Source organism: Ceratotherium simum, chromosome 13, assembly GCF_057802395.1.
Source record: "Ceratotherium simum simum isolate JZ-2026a chromosome 13, ASM5780239v1, whole genome shotgun sequence".
Taxonomy (NCBI): Eukaryota; Metazoa; Chordata; class Mammalia; order Perissodactyla; family Rhinocerotidae; genus Ceratotherium; species Ceratotherium simum.
The window spans coordinates 27,975,725-27,998,014 of NC_141912.1; the positions used below are offsets into that span (position 1 = coordinate 27,975,725).

At 38.2% G+C, this 22,290-nt stretch overlaps 1 non-coding gene across 1 annotated transcript; it reads left to right on the plus strand.

The window, feature by feature from the left end:
* The first annotated feature begins 3,303 nt into the window (after positions 1-3,303).
* Positions 3,304-3,397, plus strand: TRNAI-UAU (transfer RNA isoleucine (anticodon UAU)). The gene is made up of 2 exons: positions 3,304-3,341; positions 3,362-3,397. It is a non-coding gene; the product is annotated as a tRNA-Ile (tRNA).
* Positions 3,398-22,290: the final 18,893 nt, after the last annotated feature.

A 22,290-nucleotide genomic window follows, 5' to 3' on the forward strand; every position in this document is an offset into this window, starting at 1 on the left:
TTATAACCTTGAGACATTGGATGGAGACATCTGGTTGGATGCATTTGAACATCTAAATCCCCAGATTTCCCAAGACCCCCTGAGCCTTTTAGAAGTAGCCCAGTCCTCCTTATTAAGGGTTGTCATGTCCTTGCTTGAATCCAACACAGAGGCCTCTGCTCTGCCAAACATCATGTGCCTCTGCCACCCACTCAGCATCTGCCCCAAATAGAACTAGAGGCTAAGGGTTCTGGATCAGGGGGAGTGGAACACAAAGTTAGCTAAAGGAGAGTCCATTATTGGAGCATTCTCCCAAAGTATAGCATTTTTACACACTGGCAAGTACCCAGCACCCTGTTAGGATTCTCCCGCTTTGAAAAAGAAATGGCTCTCACTAAATGTAGTAGAAATGCCAGGACTGTTGTGACAGATGGCAGAAAGAAGAGATTAAAAGCAGATGGCAGAAAAAGGGATTACAGAAAAGTGGGCATGCTAGAGTGGTTTTACCACAGGAGGGCCAAAGGACATTCTATTTGAAAAAATAAAAAGAAACGTGCTAGGAAGAGGGGGCACGAGCATCACTAAGAAGTTCTGTGGTGAGTGTCTTCTCTAGGCCTGGGCTGATGATAAGAGATTCTGCTACGGAAGTAGCCTCACTGATAGCAACGGGGATTATAGGATCTTGAAATAATTCAGGCCAGAGATGGCAGCACTCAACCATCAGAATCCATGTGATGTGTGTGCACGCATGCAGAGGGTGGGTGAGCAAAACTACTGTAATGAGAGACAATTTCAGAGTGGTAGCCAACTTTGTGGAGTGTTAGAGATGATTAACAGAGCACAGCATCCTTAGAAGCAAGATAGATGGGCAGCCAACAAGGGTATCATTATCTACATAATCAGAAGAAATTAAGGACAGATAATCAGAAGACTGAGGTCAGCTGCCTAGTCAGGTCTGTGACTGAATCTAGTGACTCAGACCTAGAATCACTGACTAAAAGAGAAGCCAAGTCTTAAAAAAGTAAGACTCTGCAACATCACCACAAATATATAGAATATAATTTCCCTGTCCGCTTCCTAAAGGAACTTAAGACCATTTACTCAATAACCATAAACTCAAGAAGGGGAAATACTCTTAGATTTCAAGGACTGTTGGAAATAAGGTCCAAGCTCACATTGATCCTGAAAGACCCAAAGTGTCATCATGGTCAACGTTAAGATGGAGGTAATGGGGACCAGCTAACAAATGGAGTTCTGGTCCAGCTCTGGTTCACAGTGCATATACTAAGGCCATGGATCCATCTGGTGGAAATTTCTCCTGTCTCAAAACCTATCATTAGAATGACATATGTGGTAGCTGGCACCACCCTTACATTGGTTTCTTGGCATGCTGTATAAGAGGTATGACAGAGGAAAGGGCCAAGAGGAAGCTGCTGAAACTAACTCAACCAATTCCCAGCCAGGATGGTAAACGAAACAATTTAAGAGAATTAAAACCATCCTCCCAGGGAAAATGACAGAGATTATTGCCTTTAAGGACCAAAAGTATGCACGATCAGGATCGCTATAGTATCTCCGTTTAATTCGCCAGTTTGTTCCCTGCAAAAAATAAAAGAAAGACCCTGAAAAATGACATTGGACCACCACAAACTAAAACAAGTAATAGCTCCAATTGAAGTTGCTGTACCAGATGTGATATCTTTTCCAGAACAGATTAATTTACCTTCTTTGGTTTTTTAAAGAAACAAGTGGAAAATAAGATTAGGTATAACCTTTTTGGGAATCATTAGCTGAAAAAAAATCATGTGAACACCATAATAAAGTCTTATCCTTGGCTCATTATATTTTCTATACGTCCTGACAGCACCACCCCATCCCCAAACCTGGCTCAGAGAACATCTACTTTTGCTCAGAAATAGTTCTGTTAAGGACACTGATCCTCTGGGAACTTTGTCCTGTCAGAGACAGTCTTCTCAGCCAAGTAGGTCATAGTCCTATCCAGGAGGCAATGTTTATGGTTTGGGGATCAGAGAGAAGAGGGGCCCAGTGGGTTGGTCAGACCTCTGGCCCTTCCCCAGGACCACGTCCTAGGCTAGCTCTGTAGCTTAGGCTGGGATGTTCCTAGGAAGAGAAGACACAGAATCAGAAAGATAGCATCCCTTCTGCAGCGTTGGACCTTAAACTCTAGAATGCATTGCAGTACCAAATGTCCTCTTTATCAAAAGACAGGTCAAAGACACCCAGCAGCATTAATCAAATTGTGGTATATCAGTGGATGCATTGAATACTGTCTCTTAAAAATATGGAATAATGAGTCTTTATATGTACAGTTGCTAGAACAGTTCCAATCCTACTGCAAGGGCTGTATGTTTCTTTTAGCACAATCATCATGGAAAATAGCTTATGTTATAGTGTTAAATAAAAATACAACAGAATACAAAACTGACTATATATTATATAGTACATATGTGTGCGTGTGTGTAGTTACAGTCATGTCCCCTCCAAAAAAACACCAATGAAAACGTTCATGGAAAAGAGCCTGAAATGAAATACAACAGAGGTAAATAATGGATTACTTGGAGTATAAGACTCTAGAAAATTTTCAAGTAGTTATCTATTGCTTTTCTACATTTCCTTAACCTGTGTTGCATCAATACATTTAAAACAGCGATTTTTCTAAAAGAAATATTAGATCTCTGAATATTTCAAAGTAGCAAAGTATTAACATTCTTAGATTAAAGACAGCAAGCGATTGGGTAGAGGTGGGATAGGTGGCATTTGAAGCAGAAGAAAAGTTAGTGGAGCGCACAGAGTGGAGAGAGAGGAAGAGCAGGAAAGTAGAACGGCTGAGATGGAAAGTCCGCGGGAATCCGGAAACTATAAAAATGCACTCGTTCTTACAGGCGGAATGCACACTCCTAAGTGGAAACTTTGACTGGAGAGTAGTGATGTGACCAGAGTGATGGACACGTCTGTTTTGCATACAGTCATCTTAGCTTCCTGCCTTTGCGGAATCAATGTGACTTTCTTTCATTCAAACGCTTTCAAATGACAGTCTGACTTTAGAGAAGCCGTGGGGATTTGAGCGGAAAATTAAACTACAGATGACCGCGGCCCTCAGCCGCTAACATCTCTGTGTTGGGGAAACTGCTCCAAAATGGCTAATATTGGGGAACCCTTGATTGCTGCTTTTAATCTCGTTTGTGGAAGTGCCATATCAGAAGGTGCCATTTCGTTCATATTATTTAATAGCTTTAAGAAAAATATTTTGTCTTATCTTAAAAGTATCTTCACTTACACCTCCCCAAAGTGGCGCCAACCGTAGCTCCAGTGGCGCAACCGGTTAGCGCGCGGTACTTATAAAGCAGTACACTTGTGAGCAATGCCGAGGTTGTGAGTTCGAGCCTCACCTGGAGCAGCTTTTTCTACTCTCTGGCCCTTACAGATTCGAAGGGTTTTGAAGGAGGATGTGATTTACATCTTACTCAGAGCTTGCTGCTGATTTGTCTTAAAAGTCTCTGCTCAAGGCTTCGGCTACTGGAGTTTGACAGTTGCCAAGACAACTGTTCACAGTATTCAATTCAGTAAGAAACGGATCATCAGAGTCTCAGGCTAGGAATTCAGGTGTGTATAAAAATTAGTTCAAAATAATTCTATGTCTGATTTGTTAACTCCATGAAATGTCGACGATCTTGGTTTTTGTAAGTATTCTGGTGGAAATCTTTCTGTCCTTGAACCTGCTTTCCTTACCACAGTTTTTCCACTCCTCTGGGATTTTTATCACTCTTAATAAGTCCATGATGCCTGTAGTTATGACGAAGACACTGATATTCCGTCTCAGAAAACGAACTAATCCTGTATTTACAGCCTCCTAGTAGAGCGGGAAGCCTGTGTGTGGGCCACATAATCTCACCCTCTGGATCTTAAACATCATCAGAAACATTCCGGAGGACATAGACATTGAGCCCTCCAGCTTTACAGAAGATTTATAATCGCCCATGTACAAATGCCCAGCACTACCTGTTCTTTTCCAGCTGCTGCTATATTGTGGAGTGTTTACATTATCCCTGGACCCACCCTGAGCTGCCCACCATGTCAATGTGGGTTCAAAATAAGGCCTCCAGACCAATTTAGATGAACACTTGTAAAGACGTGATAGTGGATAATTTACTTACCAAGATGTACAATGGACATACCAATAGGGGCTATTCATGGTGCTGTTTGTAGTGTTAAATGAGATAATAAATAATTGATTGATTAATGGCCACAAATTCTTCTCATCTCTGTATACATGTCCCTTTGCAATGTGATTCTGCAGCAGCTTCCATCAAGAGTTAGAGTCTATTTCCCTCCCCCCGTATGTAAGCTGACTTTGTGATTTGCTTTGACCAATAGAATGCTGTGGAAATAGTGTTGTGGAAGTGATTGTGTGGAAGTTCCACTATTAAGCCTGAAGTAGCCTTGCAACTTCCCCTTTTGCCCTCTTGGGACCCTGAGACCACAATGTGAAGAAATCTCATCTAGCTTCCTCAATGATGGTAGATCACATGGAGAGAAATCCAGTCATCCCAGCCATTCCAGCTGACACCCCAGACACGTGAGTAGGACCATCTTGGATCTTCAGTCCCAGTCAAGCTGCCAGATGACTGCAATCACACATGAGTGACCACAGGCAAAACCAGCAAAAGAATTGCCCAGCTAAGTGCAGCCCAAATTGTTGAGCTGCAGAATTGCAAACAAGAGAAGCAATTATTGTTTTAAGCCACTAAATTTGCATGAGTCTTGTTACATAGATATAGATGATTGACAAAAGCATTTAGCACAGAGTAAGAGTCTAAGATAAGTTAGCAGTTTATTACTCTGAGAGATCTTCTCATTGCCCCAACCATTGGGTCCTCTCTGTTCTTGCCACAGCTGGGAGACTTCAAAATCACTCAGGACCCTGGGCTATTTAAATTTACCCCTGGAGTAAGCTTCTCACTCCTTGGATCCTTGCACAAAGCTCAGAGTTCCTGCTGTGAAAGACCCAGATTTTCCAGATCTCAGAGTAGAGGTATGAATGAGTAAGTATTGTCCACATTCCTTGCCTGATTTTGCAAACAAACCAGCCTACGGGATCCACAGTCCTCTCTAGCTGCATCTTCCCAGTGCTGGCTGTCCTTTTGGTAAGTCTTGTTTGTCTTGTCACTCATGACAGGGAGAGAAGGGATTGATATCTACATTGACAAGTATTTATAGTTTTAATTTAAGTAGTTTAGAGATACCAGGCAGTCACGTCTGGTAGCTTATTGCCAGCTTGCCTAATATGTTTTTGAAGAAATTCCATAAAGAACATTCTTATGCATAGCATACTTGTTGCCATGGTGGCTGGAAGTTGGGTATACAGTCCTTTTTCCAGATACTCTTGGGGACCTCCCCACTAGGTGCCCACCACAACACCAGGACTAGGCCATTTTTTGCTTTAGGTTCTAAACAAAATCTGAACAGAAAGCAGCATATGTTTTTTATTTAGAAATGTTGAGTTTAAAAGACCTAACAGTTAAAAGTGACAATAGAATAATGCCTTATAAAGTATGAGGGAAAGGATTTTCTATCTAGGTTTCTATACCTAGACAAACTATCAATCAAAAGTGAGTATGTTATAAAGCTATTTACAGAGAGAGGTATCTTCTCAGAAAATTCCTGGAGGTTCTCCATTAAATTGGTACAAAACTAAGAGGAAGACATGGAGACCCATAACAGGAAGAAGGTAAAGCACATCCCCAGGTTGATGGAAGAAAAGCCCCAGGAAGACACCTGTGCAGCATGCCTAGAGAGCTACTAGTCCAGACCAAAGCAGGAGGACAAGGGCTCCAGAGAGTTTGCCACTAAGAAAAATATTAAAATTGATGGGTTCTTTGAGGTGTTTCACCGTACTGAGAGTTGCTTAAAGTTCTGGAAAATCAATTGAGAAGGAATTGGTTATAGGATCATAGAAATTAAAGAAAAAGTACAAGGCAATTAATAACTTTGCAGAAAACTAAAAGGTATGCAAGGAAATATAATCATAGTACTACATGGCTCAGCTGTGAACAATTTTTTTTATAGCCAATAAATCCTGAATATAAAATTATGATGAAATTAAGTAGGGAAGATGAGGCAGGGGAAATGTGGTTGGAAGGATGAGTAATTGAGAGAGGTGCCTCCAGATATCTACTTCCAGCATGACAATGCAAGGAGATCCGTAGACCCGTTCTCAAGTGAAACTGGTGAAAATTATAAAAAATCAACCACTTAAGGTCTCTGGAAATGGTCCTAAGGGCATACAGAAAATGAAGAAACATCTATTCAAGAAAATCTACTAAAATTCTATAAGAATAGCAAGAGTCTGTGGTATTTAAACCAAAACTGCCTCCTCCCTTCTCCCTTCCCAGCTTAGTGAGATAGAAACTCCACTGCAGATGGTGAAGAACACAGGACTCCTTCACTCCACAGCTCCTAGCCTGAGAGCTATCTTCCTAAGAGAGGTAGATTGTCAGAATTCTTCATCCTACCCCCAGCTACTGGTTGCTGAGGCTCCTCTGAGTGTGACTGAGAGGTGAGGTCACCATTTTTCTGCCCAACCTCCTCTCATGGTATGGAGGCTCTATGTTGGGTGTGGCAACATTGTGAAGGCAGTGGTTTCATGCTGGCAGAGATAATCTGAGAAGACCTCCTACCTAGGGTTCAGCTTCTAAAGCAAAAGTGTCACTCAGAGAAAAGCATGTGTTGTCCCAATCCCCCAGCTTCAGAGCAGTGGCTCAGAGATTTGGCCTGAGAGGAGAAGCAGGCCATAAAACAGATAGATCCTAATGTCTTCCCAAAGGAGTCACTGTTTTTGCAATAGAGAATGGATAAGTTCAAACCTAAGAGTGATCTCAAAAACAGTGAAGGTTGTGGTAAAAGGTGATTAGGAGAAGATTAGTAAATTCATTGGAAACATATGCTAATCTGTAGGCCAGCTGTTTTGCAAGAGAGAATCAGGGAATGAGTCAATGAGCAGGAGTCCTCCCACAGTCAGAACAAATATCAAACACTTACCTCAGGAATTCTTCCTTCAAAGGAGCCAAAATTTGATTGGATTGGTCTGTAGAGCAATCTATGCCCCGAGATATTGTTGAAACAATAGAACAATCAGTCAGCAGTTAGTGGAGTTAAACAGCTAAATGTGTTCAGAAAATGAGGTGGTCAAAGAGAGCCCTGCCAAAACCACTGTTATTCTAGGTGACTGCATATCCAAGGCTGTGACCCCTGAAGAGCAACATCAGAGGCTTAACAATGCAGAGGAGAGGGGAAAAGTTTTCACTCAAATAATTCAGCCAGTCATTAAACAAATAATCAAGCAGATAACAAGAACAAGCCCTGGAGAAGGTGATCAGTACCCAGAGTTGCTATAATATATTATCTACAATGTCCAGTTTCCAACAGAAAATTATAAGACATGCAAAGGGTAGAGTATGACCCATCCACTGGGGAAAAAAAGCATGCGGCAGAAACTTCCAGTGAGAGCAACCAGATGTCAGATTTAACAGATAAAGATTTCAAAGTAGCTGTTATAAATATGTTTGAACAACCAAAAGAACGTATGGTTAAAGAAATAAAGTATGATGACAGTGTCACATCAAATAAAGAACATCAATAAAGAGTCAGAAATTGTGAAAAAAGAATCAAATGGAAACTCTGGATTGACAAGTATAATAATTGAAATAAAAAAATTCACTAAAGGAGGTCAACAGTAGATTCGACCTGGCAGAAAAATGAATCAGCAACTTGAAGATAAATCAATAAACACTATGCAATATGCAGAGCAGAGAGAAAAAAGAATAAAGACAAATGAACAGAACTTCAGAGAAATGTGGGACACCATTAGGCACAGCAACATATTCATAACAGTAGTATCAGAAGGACAAGAGAGAGAGAGAAAAGAACAGAAAAAATATTCAAAGAAATAATTGCTAAAAACTCCCTGAATTACATTAATCTAAATATCCAGGAAGCTAAACCAACTCCAAGTAAGATAAATACAAAGAGATCTACAAACAGATACATCATAGTAAAAGTTTTGAAAGTCAAAGACAAGAAGAAAATCTTGAAAGCAGCAAGAGAAAAATGACTCATCACTTACAAGGGAACCTGAATAAGATTAAATGCTGACTTCTCAACAGAAACAATGGAGGCCAGAAGGAAGTGGGATAATATAAACAAAATGCTCAAAGAAAAAATCTGTCAACTAAGAATCCTATATCCAGCAAAACTAGTATTCTAAATCAAGGCAATAACATTCCCAGAAAAACAAAAACTGAGATAAATTGCTGCTTAAGGAGCCATCTTACAAGAAATTCTAAAGAAAATTCTTCAGGCTGAATGCAAGTGACCCCAGAGAGTAATTTGATGCCACACACACACACAAAAAGCACCAATAAAGTTAATTATGTAATTATACAAGGCAGTATAAATGCATATTTCTTCTCCTTTGTTCTTTCAACTTATTTAGAAAGCAATTGTATAAAACAATATGTGTATGGGGGGCTGAGTCAAGATGGCGGCATAAGCAGACTCGGAACTCACCTCCTCCCATGGACACAGCCAATTTACAACTACTTGTGGAAAAATTACCCCTGAGACAGAACTGAAAACTGCATAAGAGGAACTCCTGCAACAACGGACAATCCTAACTGAGGTAGAAGAGGCAGAGACTCCCTTCTGGAGAGGAAAAATGCCGCCTTCACAAGCCACCAGCTTCACGGCCACCGGGAGCAGCTCACAGGTATGCAGCCTCCCTGGAGGAGCTGGGCCCTGAGCCGGGGAGCACCTCCGCTGTGGGCATTTTGTGGACCCAGCACAATCGAGACCAGTGGCATAATATCTGACTTTGCCTGCTACTAAAACACTGGGGAGTACCCCCAGAAAACCCGGTTCACAAAGAAACTAAAACTGGCTCTTAAAGGACCCACACGCAAACTCACCCGTTTCAGAAAGCATCCAAAAATCACCAGAAAGAAAGGTGCACAGTGCTGTGGTGAAAAGAGACTCACCTAACAGGCCCTGAGTGCATCTCGGGGAGGGGTGAGACCTCTCCAGGGACTGGGACATTGGTGGCGGCCATTGTTGTGGCCCAGTGTGGGCGTGCTGATGCAGACACCATTGGAGTTCTCCCTGAGGCCTGCTAGCCCAGGGTCTGCCCCACCCGCTAGAGCACCGATTTAATCCAGCTCAGCCAGGGCAGGCAGCCCACCCTAGAGACTGGCCGCACCCAACAACAAGCCCTCAGGCAACTTGTGGGCCTGCATAGATTGGTGACTGGATTCTCTGCAGCCTGGCAACTGAGGCGACTTGAGCAGGGCAGGGTGTGCACAAGGAGCGGGTGGAGAGTGTGGGGCAGTGGCGGAGTGTGTGGGGCTCCCGCCATGGAGAGACTGGGTCCGCTTCGGGAGGTTGGGGCGTTCACACGGGGCAGGACTGTGTTGACTGTGTGTGTGGACCTGTGGGCGGCAGGGTTTGTCAGCTGCAGAAGACTTGTGCTTCTCAAAGACCCACATAGGAGGTTTGCCCCACCTTCCAAAGCCTGAAACGATTGGGTGCTCCTGTGCCTGAGGCCAGCCCCACCCAGCTGCAATCCTCAGAGAGCTGACAAGAGACCTAATAGGCTAGAGGCTTACAGCAATTGTAAGGCCCTGAGCCTAACAACCTGCCACGCTGGGGGCCTACTCACTTAAAAGAAATGCTGCAACACAAATGTGGTATTAGAACTTGCAGCCAACAGTGCTGGGGCTCCCCACACCTCATAAAGAGACTGAAGGGCCCACAACAACTCCAAGCAGCTGAGCATTACAACAGCTGGCCAGGAGCATAACTCAGCCTCCCTGGGTGCCTACAGGGAGAGCAAACAGGCCACAACAGAAGGACACATGTAGCCCACATAGGGGTCATCCCTGGAACATTGAGAACTGAGGGAAGCACACTGGAGGCTTCCAAAGGCATCACTTACATAAGGTCACCTATCCAAGAGCAGGAGACGTAGCTGACCTACCTAATACGTAGACACAAGCACAGGGAAAGAGGCAAAATGAGGAGGCAAAAGAATACATTCCAAGTAAGGGAACAGGACAAAACCCCAGAAAAGGAACTAAGTGAAACAGAAATGAGCAACCTACCCAACAGAGAGTTCAAACTAAGAGTGCTAAGGATGCTCACTGATCTGGGGAGAAGAATAGATGAACTCAGTGAGAATGTCAACAAAGAAATGGAAGATATAAAAAAGAACCAATCAGAAATGAAGAATACAATACTGGAAATGAAAAATTCACTAGAGGGACTCAAAAGCAGAGTAGAGGATACAGAGGAACGGATCTGTGAGCTGGACGAAAGACTAGAAGAAATTACCCAAGGTGAACAGGTAAAAGAGAAAAGAATTAAAAAGAGTGAGGACAGTCTAAGGGACCTCTGGGACAACATCAAGCGCACTAACATCCGTGTTATAGGTGTCCCGGAAGGAGAAGAGCGAGACAAGGGGGCAGAGAATCTATTTCAAGAAATAATAGATGAAAACTTCCCTAACCTAAGGAAGGAAACAGACATCCAGGTACAGGAAGCACAGAGAGCCCCCAAACAAGATAAACCCAAAGAGGCCCACACCAAGACACATCATAATCAAAATGTTCAGAATTAAAGATAAAGAGAGAATCCTAAAAGCCGCAAGAGAATGTCAAGTTACATACAAAGGAAACCCCATAAGGCTATCAGCTGACTTCTCAGCAGAAACCTTACAGGCTAGAAGAGAATGGCATGATATATTTAAAGTGCTAAAAGGAAAAAAGTTACAGCCAAGAATACTCTACCCAGCAAGGTTATCATTCAAAATGGAAGGAGAGATCAAAATTTTCCCAGATAAGCAAAAATTAAAGGAGTTTGTCACCAAGAAACCGGTGCTACAAGAAATGTTAAAGGGACTGATTTAAGGGGAAAAGAGAAGACCACAAATAGGAAAAATTATCTATTTCCATGATTAGAACGTAATGGATACAAATACACAAAAAAGGGGTTAGATATGATATAAAAACATAAAAGGAGGGAGGAGGGGAGTTAAGAGTACAGCTTTCAGACAGAGGTCAAACTAAAGTGACCATCAATTCTGTATAGAAGAAGAAAGGAACAGAGAAGGACTACTAAAACTCTGAGAGAAAAAAAAAAACTTAAAAAATGGCAGTAAGTACATACTTATCAATAGCTACTTTAAACGTCAATAGGGCCGGCTCCGTGGCTTGGCGGTTAAGTGCGCGCGCTCTGATGCTGGCGGCCCGGGTTCGGATCCCGGGCGCGCCCCGAGGCACCACTTCTCCGTCCAACCCGGGGCCGAGTCCCACGTACAGCAACTAGAAGGATGCGGACCTATGACGTACAACTATCTACTGGGGCTTTGGGGGGAAAAAAATGAATAAATAAAATCTTTAAAAAAATAAAAAAAAAAAAAAAAAAAAAAAAAAAATAAACGTCAATGGACTAAATGCTCCAATTAAAAGGCATAGGGTGGCTGACTGGATAAAAAAACAAGACCCATATATATGCTGCATACAAGAGACACACTTCAGACCTAAAGACACTCACAAACTGAAAGTGAAGGGATGGAAAAAGATACTCCACGCAAATGGCAATGAAAAGAAAGCTGGGGTAGCAGTACTCATATCAGACTAAATAGACTTTCAAACAAAAACTGTAAAAAGAGACAAAGAAGGGCAGTACATAATGATCAAGGGAACAATCCAACAAGAGGATATAACACTTGTAAATATCTACGCACCCAATGTAGGTGCACCTAAATATATAAAGCAATTACTAACAGACATAAAAACTGAAATAGACAGTAACACAATAATAGTAGGGGACTTTAACACTCCACTTACACCAACGGATAGATCATCCAAACAGAAGATCAATAAGGAAACATTGGCCTTAAACGACACACTAGAACAGATGGACCTAGTAGATATATACAGAGCATTCCATCCAAAAACCGAAGAATACACGTTCTTTTCAAATGCACATGGAACATTCTCCAGGATTGATCACATATTAGGCCACAAAACAAGTCTCCATAAATTTAAGAAGATTGAAATAATACCAAGCATCTTTTCTGACCACAACGGTATGAAACTAGAAATCAACTATAGGAAGAAAATCAGAAAAGCCACAAATACATGGAGATTAAACAAAATGCTACTGAACAACGACTGGGTTAATGAAGAAATCAAAGAAGAAATCAAAAAATACCTGGAGACAAATGAAAATGAAAATACGACATGCCAGAATTTATGGGATACAGCAAAAGCGGTTCTAAGAGGGAAGTTTATAGGGATACAGGCCTATCTCAACAAACAAGAAAAATCTCAAATAAACAATCTAACAATGCACCTAAAGGAACTGGAAAAAGAAGAACAAACCAAGCCCCAAATCAGTAGAAGAAGGAAAATAATAAAAATCAGAGCAGAAATAAATGAAATAGAGACCAAAAAAACAATAGAAAAAATTAATAAAACCAAGAGCTGGTTCTTTGAAAAGATCAACAAAATTGACAAATATTTAGCTAGACTCACCAAGAAAAAAAGAGAGAAGGCACAAATAAGTAAAATCAGAAATGAAAGAGGAGAGGTTACAACAGACACCTCGGAAATACAAAAGATTATAAGAGAATACTATGAAAAGCTATATGCCAACCAATTCGACAATCTGGAAGAAATGGATAAATTCTTAGAATCATACAACCTTCCAAAACTGGATCAAGAAGAAGTAGAGAATTTGAATAGACCAATCACCAGTAAGGAGATCGAAACAGTAATCACAAACCTCCCCAAAAATAAAAGTCCAGGACCAGACAGCTTCCCTGGGGAATTCTACCAAACATTCAAAGAAGACTTAATACCTATCCTTCTCAAAGTCTTCCAAAAAATTGAGGAGGGGGGGAAGCTCCCTAACTCATTCTACGAAGCTGACATTACCCTGATACCAAAACCAGACAAGGACAACACAAAAAAAGAAAATTACAGGCCAATATCACTGATGAACATCGATGCAAAAATCCTCAACAGAATACTAGCAAATCGCATACAACAATACATTAAAAAGATTGTACACCATGATCAAGTGGGATTTATTCCAGGGATGCAGGGATGGTTTAACATTCGCAAATCAATCAACGTAATACACCACATTAATAAAATGAAGAACAAAAATCACATGATCATCTCAATAGATGCAGAGAAAGCATTTGACAAGATACAGCATCCATTTATGATAAAAACTCTGAATAAAGTGGGTATAGAAGGAAAGTATCTCAACATAATAAAGACCATATATGAGAAACCCACAGCTAATATCATCCTCAATGGTTAAAAACTGAAAGCCATCCCTCTAAGAACAGGAACCAGACAAAGATGCCCACTGTCACCACTCCTATTTAACATAGTACTGGAAGTCCTAGCCAGAGAAATCAGGCAAGAGAAAGAAATAAAAGGGATCCAAATTGGAAAGGAAGAAGTGAAACTATCACTATTTGCAGATGACATGATTTTATATATAGAAAACCCTAAAGAATCCACCAGAAAACTTTTACAAGTAATAAACGAATATGGTAAAGTTGCAGGATACAAAATCAACATACAAAAATCAGTTGCATTTCTGTACACTAACAACGAAGTAGCAGAAAGAGAAATTAAGAATACCATCCCATTTACAATTGCAACAAAAAGAATAAAATACCTAGGAATAAACTTAACCAAAGAGGTGAAAGATCTGTACACCAAAAACTATAAAACATTTCTGAAAGAAATTGAAGAAGACACAAAGAAACGAAAAGATATTCCTTGCTCTTGGATTGGAAGAATTAACATAGTTAAGATGTCCATACTTCCTAAAGCCATCTATAGATTCAATGCAATCCCTATCAAAGTTCCAACAACAATTTTCACAGAAATAGAACAAAGAATCCTAAAATTTATATGGAACAACAAAAGACCCCGAATAGCTAAAGGAATCCTGAGAAAAAAGAACAAAGCTGGAGGTATCACACTCCCTGATTTCAAAATATACTACAAAGCTATAGTAACCAAAACAGCATGGTACTGACACAAAAACAGACACACAGATCAATGGAATAGAATCGAAAGCCCAGAAATAAACCCACACATCTATGGACAGCTAATCTTTGACAAAGGAGCCAAGAACATACAATGGGGAAAAGAAAGTCTCTTCAACAAATGGTGTTGGGAAAACTGGATAGCCATATGCAAAAAAATGAAAGTAGACCCTTACCTTACACCATGCACAAAAATTAACTCCAAATGGATTAAAGACTTGAATGTAAGACCTGAAACTGTGAAACTTCTAGAAGAAAACATAAGCAGTACGCTCTTCGACATCAGTCTTAGCAACATCTTTTCAAACACCACGTCTGACCGGGCAAGAGAAACAATAGAAAAAATAAACAAATGGGACTACACCAAACTAAAAAGCTTCTGCACAACAAAGGAAACCATCAACAAAACGAAAAGACAACCTAACAATTGGGAGAAGATATTTGCAAACCATACTTCTGATAAGGGCTTAATCTCCAAAATATATAAAGAACTCATGCATCTCAACAAAAAAAAAACTACCAACCCAATTGAAAAATGGGCAAAAGACCTGAACAGACGTTTCTCCAAAGAAGATATACAGATGGCCAACAGACACATGAAAAGATGTTCAAAATCACTAACTATCAGGGAAATGCAAATCAAAACTACAATGAGATATCACCTCACGCCCGTCAGAATGGCTATAATTAATAAGACAGGAAATAACATGTGTTGGAGAGGATGTGGAGAGAAGGGAACTCTCATATACTGCTGGTGGGAGTGCAAACTGGTGCAGCCACTATGGAAAACAGTATGGAGATTCCTCAAAAAATCAAGGGTAGAACTACCATATGATTCAGCTATTCCACTGTTGGGTATTTATCCAAAGAACTTGAAAACACCAATTTGTAAAGGTACATGCACCCCTGTGTTCATTGCAGTGTTATTCACAATAGCCAAGACTTGGAAGCAACCTAAGTGCCCATCAAGGGACGAATGGATAAAGAAGATGTGGTATATATACACAATGGAATGCTACTCAGCCATAAGAAATGACGAAATCCAGGCATTTGTGACAACGTGGATGGACATTGAGGGTATAATGCAAAGTGAAATAAGTCAGAGGGAGAAGGTCAAATACCGTATGATTTCCTTCATTAAGTAGTAGATAATAACAACAATAAACAAACACATAGGGACAGAGATTGGATTGGTGGTTACCAGAGGGGAAGGGGGGAGGGAGGTGGGTGAAAGGGATAATTCGGTACATGTGTGTGGTGATGGGTTGCAATTAGTATTTTGGTGGTGAACATGCTGTAATCTATGCAGAAATAGAAGTACAATGATGTACACCTGAAATTTTTACAATGTCATAAACCAATGTTACTGCAATAAACAAAAAATTAGAAAAAAAAACAATATGTTTATAGTGTATTGTTGGACCTATAACATATAGAAATGTAATATATTTGTCAATAATAGCACAAAGGAGGTATATGGCAGCAAAGCTATATTGGGCTAAGGAAATCACTCCAGATGGTAACTCAAATACACAAAGACAAAATAAGAAAGCCAGAAATGAAAAATAAAAAGGTTAATATAACAAAAGATATATCCATATATATTTTTTCTCTCCTTTATTCTCTCAGCTTCTTTAAAAGTCATAAAATTAAATAAAGTAATAACTATAACAATGCATTGTAGGTCTGTAACCTATAGAGATGTATATGTATAATAACAATATCATAGAAAGGTAGAAAGGAAATAGAGGTATGTAGGAGTAATATTTTTATATCTCACTGGAATTAAGTTAGTAGTAATCTGAAGCCCAATCTGATCAGTTAAGATGTATATGGTAAGCCTTAAGGCAAAAAATATTCAAAAAATATAGTGAAAAAATCATTAAAGAAATTAAAATATACATTAAGATCAGAAGTGCCTTTTTTGTTAAACTGAGTGTTGCACAGCCCCTGAGAGTGTTAGTTATTAAACCAGGGAGGCCGTAGAATATCTTAAGTGTTCTTATCACAAAAATGTATAACATTAATAATAAAGAGGGTGGAAGGAAACTCTTGGAGTTGATAGATATGTTTATGGTATAGATTGTGGTGATGGTTTCAGGGGTGTATATCCATCTGCAAACTCATCAAGTTGTGTACATTAAATATTATAGATTTTTATATGTTAATCATATCTCAATAAAATCTTTTGTTAAAACCAAAAAAAATAAAAAAGAAATTAAAGTACTACTTTAGAAAATACTCACTAATGCAAAAGAAAGCAATAATGGAGAAATAGAGGAACAAAAAATACATGAGACAGAGAAAACAAAAAGCAAAATGGCAGATATAAATCCTACTATATCAATAATAACATTAATTGTGAATGGATTAAACAACCCAAACAAAATGCAGAAATTGCCACACTGGATTAAAAAACAAAAACAAGATCCAACTATATGCTGTCTACAGGAGACACACTTTAGATTTGAAGATATAATAGACTGAAAATGAAGGGTAGAAAAAAGATTTATCATACAGATAGCAACACAAGAAAGCTGAAGAGTCTATACAAATATTATGCAAAATAGACTTTAAAACAAAAATAACGTTATTAGAGATAAAGAGTGACATTTCATAATGATTAAAGGATCAATTCATCAGGAAGGTATAGCAATTATAAACATGTATGAACCCAATGAAAGAGCACCATACACATGAAGCAAAAACATAAAGAAATAAAGGGAGAAATAGACAATTCAACAATAATAGTTGGAGATTTCAATATTCGATTTTCAATAATAGATATAACAACTAGGCAGAAGATCAACAATGAAATAGAAGACATGAACAACACTATAAACTAACTAGACCTAACAGACATCTATGGAATGCTCCACCTAATAACACCAAAATATACGTTCATCCCAAGTGCACATGGTAGGTTCTCCAGCATAGACCATATACTCAGCTATAAAACAAAACTTGATGAATTTAAGGATAAAAATAATACAAAGTATGCTCACTAACCACAATGTATGAAATTAGAAATTAATAACACAAAGAAATTGATAGAACTCACAAAATGAAATGAAAATGAAATAACACACTCTTAAATAACCAGTGGGTCAATGAGAAAATCAAAAGGGAATGGAAAATACTTTAAGATGAATGAAAATGAAGACTCAACATACCAAATCTTATGTGATGCAGCTAAAGCAGGTTTAGAGGAAAATTTATATCTGTAAATTCTTATGTTAAAAAAGAAAAACAATCTCCAATTAATAACCTGACCTTCCATCTTCAGATTCTAGAAAAGAAGAGCAAACTAAACCTAAGCAAGCAGAAGGAAGGAAATAATAAATATGAGATTGGAAATTAATGAAATAGGGAACAGAAAAACAATAGAGAAAAATCAATGAAACCAAAAGCAGATCATTTGAAAAGATCAACAAGATTGACAAAACTTTAGCTAGATTGTCCAAGAAAAAAAAGAGAAGACTGAAACTACAAGAATCAAAAATGAAAGAGGGGTCATTACTACTGAGTTTACAGAAATAAAAAGAATTATAAAAGAATATTATGAATAATTGTATATCAACACATTAGATAACTTAGATGAAGTAGACAAATTTCTAGAAAAATACAAACTACTGAAACTGACTAAAAAAAATTAGATGATATAAATAGACTTATAACAAGCAACCAAATTGAATTAAGTAACCAAATAAAAACTGCCCACAAAGCAAAGCTCACACCTAATGGCTTCACTGCTGAATTTTACAAAACATTTAAAGAAGAATTACTATCAACTCTTCACAAACTTTTAAAAAATAGAAAAGGAGTGAACACTTCCCGATTTTATGAAGCCATCATTACCCTGCTGCCAAAACCAGAAAAAGACATCAACAAGAAAAGAAAACTACAGGCCAAAATCTCTCATGAACACAGATGCAAAAATCCTCAGCAAAATACTAACAAAAAACATACAGCAATATATAAAATGAATTATACACCATGACCAAGTGAGATTTATCCCAGGAACGCAAGGTTGTAAGTTTAATATTAAAAAAACCAATTAATGTAATACATCACACCAATAAAATAAAAAACGAAAATCACATGAGCATCTTAATAAATGGAAAAAAGGCATTTTAGGGGCCGGCCTGATGGCATAGTGGTTAAGTTAATATGCTCCGCTTCAGTGACCCAGGGTTCACAGGTACAGACCTGGGGCAAGGACACATGCACTGCTTATCAAGCCATGCTGTGGCAGGCATCCCACATATAAAAAAATAGAGGAAGATGGACACAGATGTTAGCTCAGGGCCAGTCTTCCTCAGCAAAAAGAGGAGGATTGGCAATGGATGTTAGCTCAAGGCTAATCTTCCTCATCAAAAAAAAAAAAGCATTTTAAAAACTCCAACACTCTTCATGATGAAAACTCAAAAAACCAAGAGTAGAAAGGGACCTCCTCAACCTGACGAAGAACATCTGTGAAAAAAACCCCACAACCAACAGTATTCTTAATGTCGTATTTCTCTCATGGTTGGTTAGCTAATTGAAATTTTTTTCATGTTGTCAAATTTGTTGATCTTTTTCTTTATTGTTGTTTATGAAGTTCTTCTCTACCCCAGGTTCACAAATATATTTTTCCCTATAAGCCTGAGGGATCCAGCAGAAGCATAGGGAGGTGGGAGAGGGCGGTGAAGAGGGCACAATCACATGGTAAATATCTTTATCCAAATGAGCTGGAGAAGGGCATCCTTGGGGAGGGGTTAGGGAACAAGAAACTAGATTCTGCTGTTGTGTTCTCTTGAGAGTCTCAAGAGAAGTACAATTCCAGAAGGATAGAAAACTTGTGGATAAGCAGGAAGGAGATAATTTAATCTATCAACCAGTCTTTCTGTTATCGATCTGTTATCTACGTAAAAGAGGCCATATAACATCTTGTAACTTGTTTTTCTCCTTTAAACATGTATTAGGGGATTTCTCATTTTTAATAAATATATTTCTATACCATCATCAATCTTAATGATTAAATATATTACCTCAATGTGTATTTACTGGCCTTTTGGATATCATTTTTGTGAAGTGCCTACTCAAGATTTTTCCCCATTTTTTTCTTGGTTTGTTTGGTTTTTCATTTATTTGTAGGAATTCTTTAAATATTCTGGATATGAATTATTTGTCAAATCTTCTTTTATTTTTGGAATTACTTAAAAATAAGTGTGGCTTACGGTCAACTAAAACACATGAACCTTTTTTTTAAAAGTTGTTGTCAATCTCCAATATTGTGCTAGGTAATTGATTTTTTCCAAGTTTAATGCATCCTTCTGGTCAATAGCAATTTTGGGATTTCAAGTCTGTCATTGATCATAACCAGCTATAAGTCATATACAAATTTAATCAGCTCGCATATTATATCTTCCACCAAATCAGTTCAAAAGTAGCAAGACAGGTCCAAACATGTCCTAGATCCCAGACCTAGAATTCCACTTCAGCTTGAGTTATGTGTTTGTCTTGTGAGTTGTCCTTGGTAAATCTAAGCCTTCACCTAGTGACCACCACACTCCACAGGCCTTCACAGTGCATTCTACTAAAAACTAAGTGTACAAAATCACAGAATCTGTAAATTAAGTTTGCCTTTTAGACCTTAAAATTTCATTTAGCTTCTTTATAAATTCAGGATATTTTTATAACTCTAGAATTTCTTTCAGATATAATTACAGAATTACAACTGATTAATAATGTTTTTTAATATCTTGAGATACTATTTCTATAGGTGTATAGCCTTAAATACTCTAAATAGGTAAAAGCTCTCCTATTATCCTCTCACAGTTTTAGCCTCATATTCCTTCTTAATCCTTGTCTTTTTCCACTTTAAATATTATTTTCCTTGATGGAAAAGACAGAAACAAAATGAGTGTTAAGTAATACTGCTTTCTTCTGTCAAAGGTAATATTACACCCTTTTCCTGCTACAGTAGGTTTATCTCTTCCTTGTTTCTTTCTGCTATAAACTTATTTTAACGCACATACACACGAACATCATAGTTAATGATATGGGACAGTCATAGCAGAATCATACCTGGTTATTGACATCATTTCAATTAAGCGTGTGGGATTGAATTCTGTAATCTCGAGGGTGATAGTAGAGGAAGCCTCTTGCATGGCTGCTCTAAAGGGCTTTGAGGGTTTTTGAGGCACGATTCAGTGTCCTCAGATTATTATGCATGGATTAGAAGCCCTGAGAAGAGCTCAGAACTCTAGTGAAACAAGTGGGTTTCTACCCTCAAAAGAAGCTCTCAAAGCCTCATAACCCACCAGCCCCGTCTCAGGCCAGGAATCAACTCTACCTGAAGTTCAGTTCCGGGGAGGATCTGGAAGAGACAGGATGGATGGGGGAGACTGGAACAGAAAGGCACTCGGGGCAGGAGCAGGAGAATTTCAGCTGCTTTTGCTTTTGGATTATATTACATGCTTGTCAGACCCTCGAATGAAGTTTGTCAGTGATTAATTAAAATAAAAAATGCAAACTGTTTAATAAATAAAATTTTTGTTTATCACACTCTGGGGCTTATGTGGAATAAAAAATAAAAGGGCTCATTGTATGTAAAAATAGTTGGGACTCTATTCTCTAATTTCCCCATTTTCTAATTGTATGTGACATATGCATACAATTACATATTGTATTTATACACATATACATATACACACATATACATATACAGGTAACATATGCTATATGGTTTATCCCTTCATTTATTTAGGCTTAATATATTACAATCTATTAGACCTTACAATCTATTAAATTATAATAGATCTATATAATCTAATAACTTCTCTCTGTATACAATCTAGTCATCTGAGAATAATGACAGTCCTGTTTCTTCCTTTCCAATCATTTTACCTTTTATTTCCTTTTTGAGCATGACTGTACAAGGCAACAATGGAGGCACACAGGAGTCTATAATCTTTAGTAGGAATGGTGAGAGCTGGCATCCCCAATTTGTTACCAATCTCAAACAGAATTTTTCAATATTCTGCATATAAATATTAAATATTTCACCTTTAAGATTGATGTTTACTCTAGTTTTTCAATGATGTAATTTGCCAGGTTAAAGAAATTATCTTCTATTGCTTGGTTGCTTAGAGTTTTGATCACCATTGAATGCTAAGTTTTATCAAATACTTTTTCTGTCTCTACTGAGATGATTACATGTTTTTTTCATTCCTAATGTGAGAATTAGAATGATTTATTTTCTAATGATAAGCTAACCTTGCAACCTTGGTATAAACTCAAGACCAAAATGACTTTTAATTCATTTATATATGACTGTGTTCAGTTCCTTAACTTTCAGGATAATTTGCGTTTATGTCCAAGAGTGAGATTGGCCTATGATTGTCCTTTCTCATAATGTTCCTATCAGGTTATGTATGAAGGTAATACTAGCCTCAGTTTGGTAGTTTCTGTTATAAAAAATTAAATGTAGACCTACCATCTGACCCAGACATCCCACTCCTAGATATTTACCCAAGAGAAATGAAAGCATATGTCCATTCAAAGGCTTATACAAAAATGTTCATAGTAGCTTTATTTATAACTGGAAATAACTCTAATATTAATCAACGGGTGAATGGATAAACAAATTGTGGTATATCCATATAACAGAATACAATCTAGCAATAAAAAGAAATGAACTATTGATACAAGCAACATGGACGAATCTCAAAATAATAATGCTGAGTGAAAGAATAAAAAATGAGTTTATACTCTATGATCTCATTTATAGAAAATTCTAAAATCTACAAGTATATAACGTTTCACAAAGCTACAAACATATAATGACAGAAAGCAGTGGTTGTGGGAGGGGGATGGAGATTACAAAAGGGCATGAGGAAACTTTTGGGGTAATGTTTATGTTCATTATCTTTACTTGGTGATCGTTTCAGGACTTATCCACATGGCAAACATATTTAAATATATGCAGTTTATTTTAAGAAAATTCTGCCTCAATAAAGCTGTTTAAAAGACACATTAAGTGGAAAAAACTCAGTATGGCATTCTGTAAGAGTAGTTGTGGGTCTTCTCTTTCTCTCTCCTCTTTTCTTCCTATACTGCGGAAAAGATGTGTCTGATTAGATTTATTTCTTCTCTGAATGTTTCAAAGCAGTTCCCAGCAA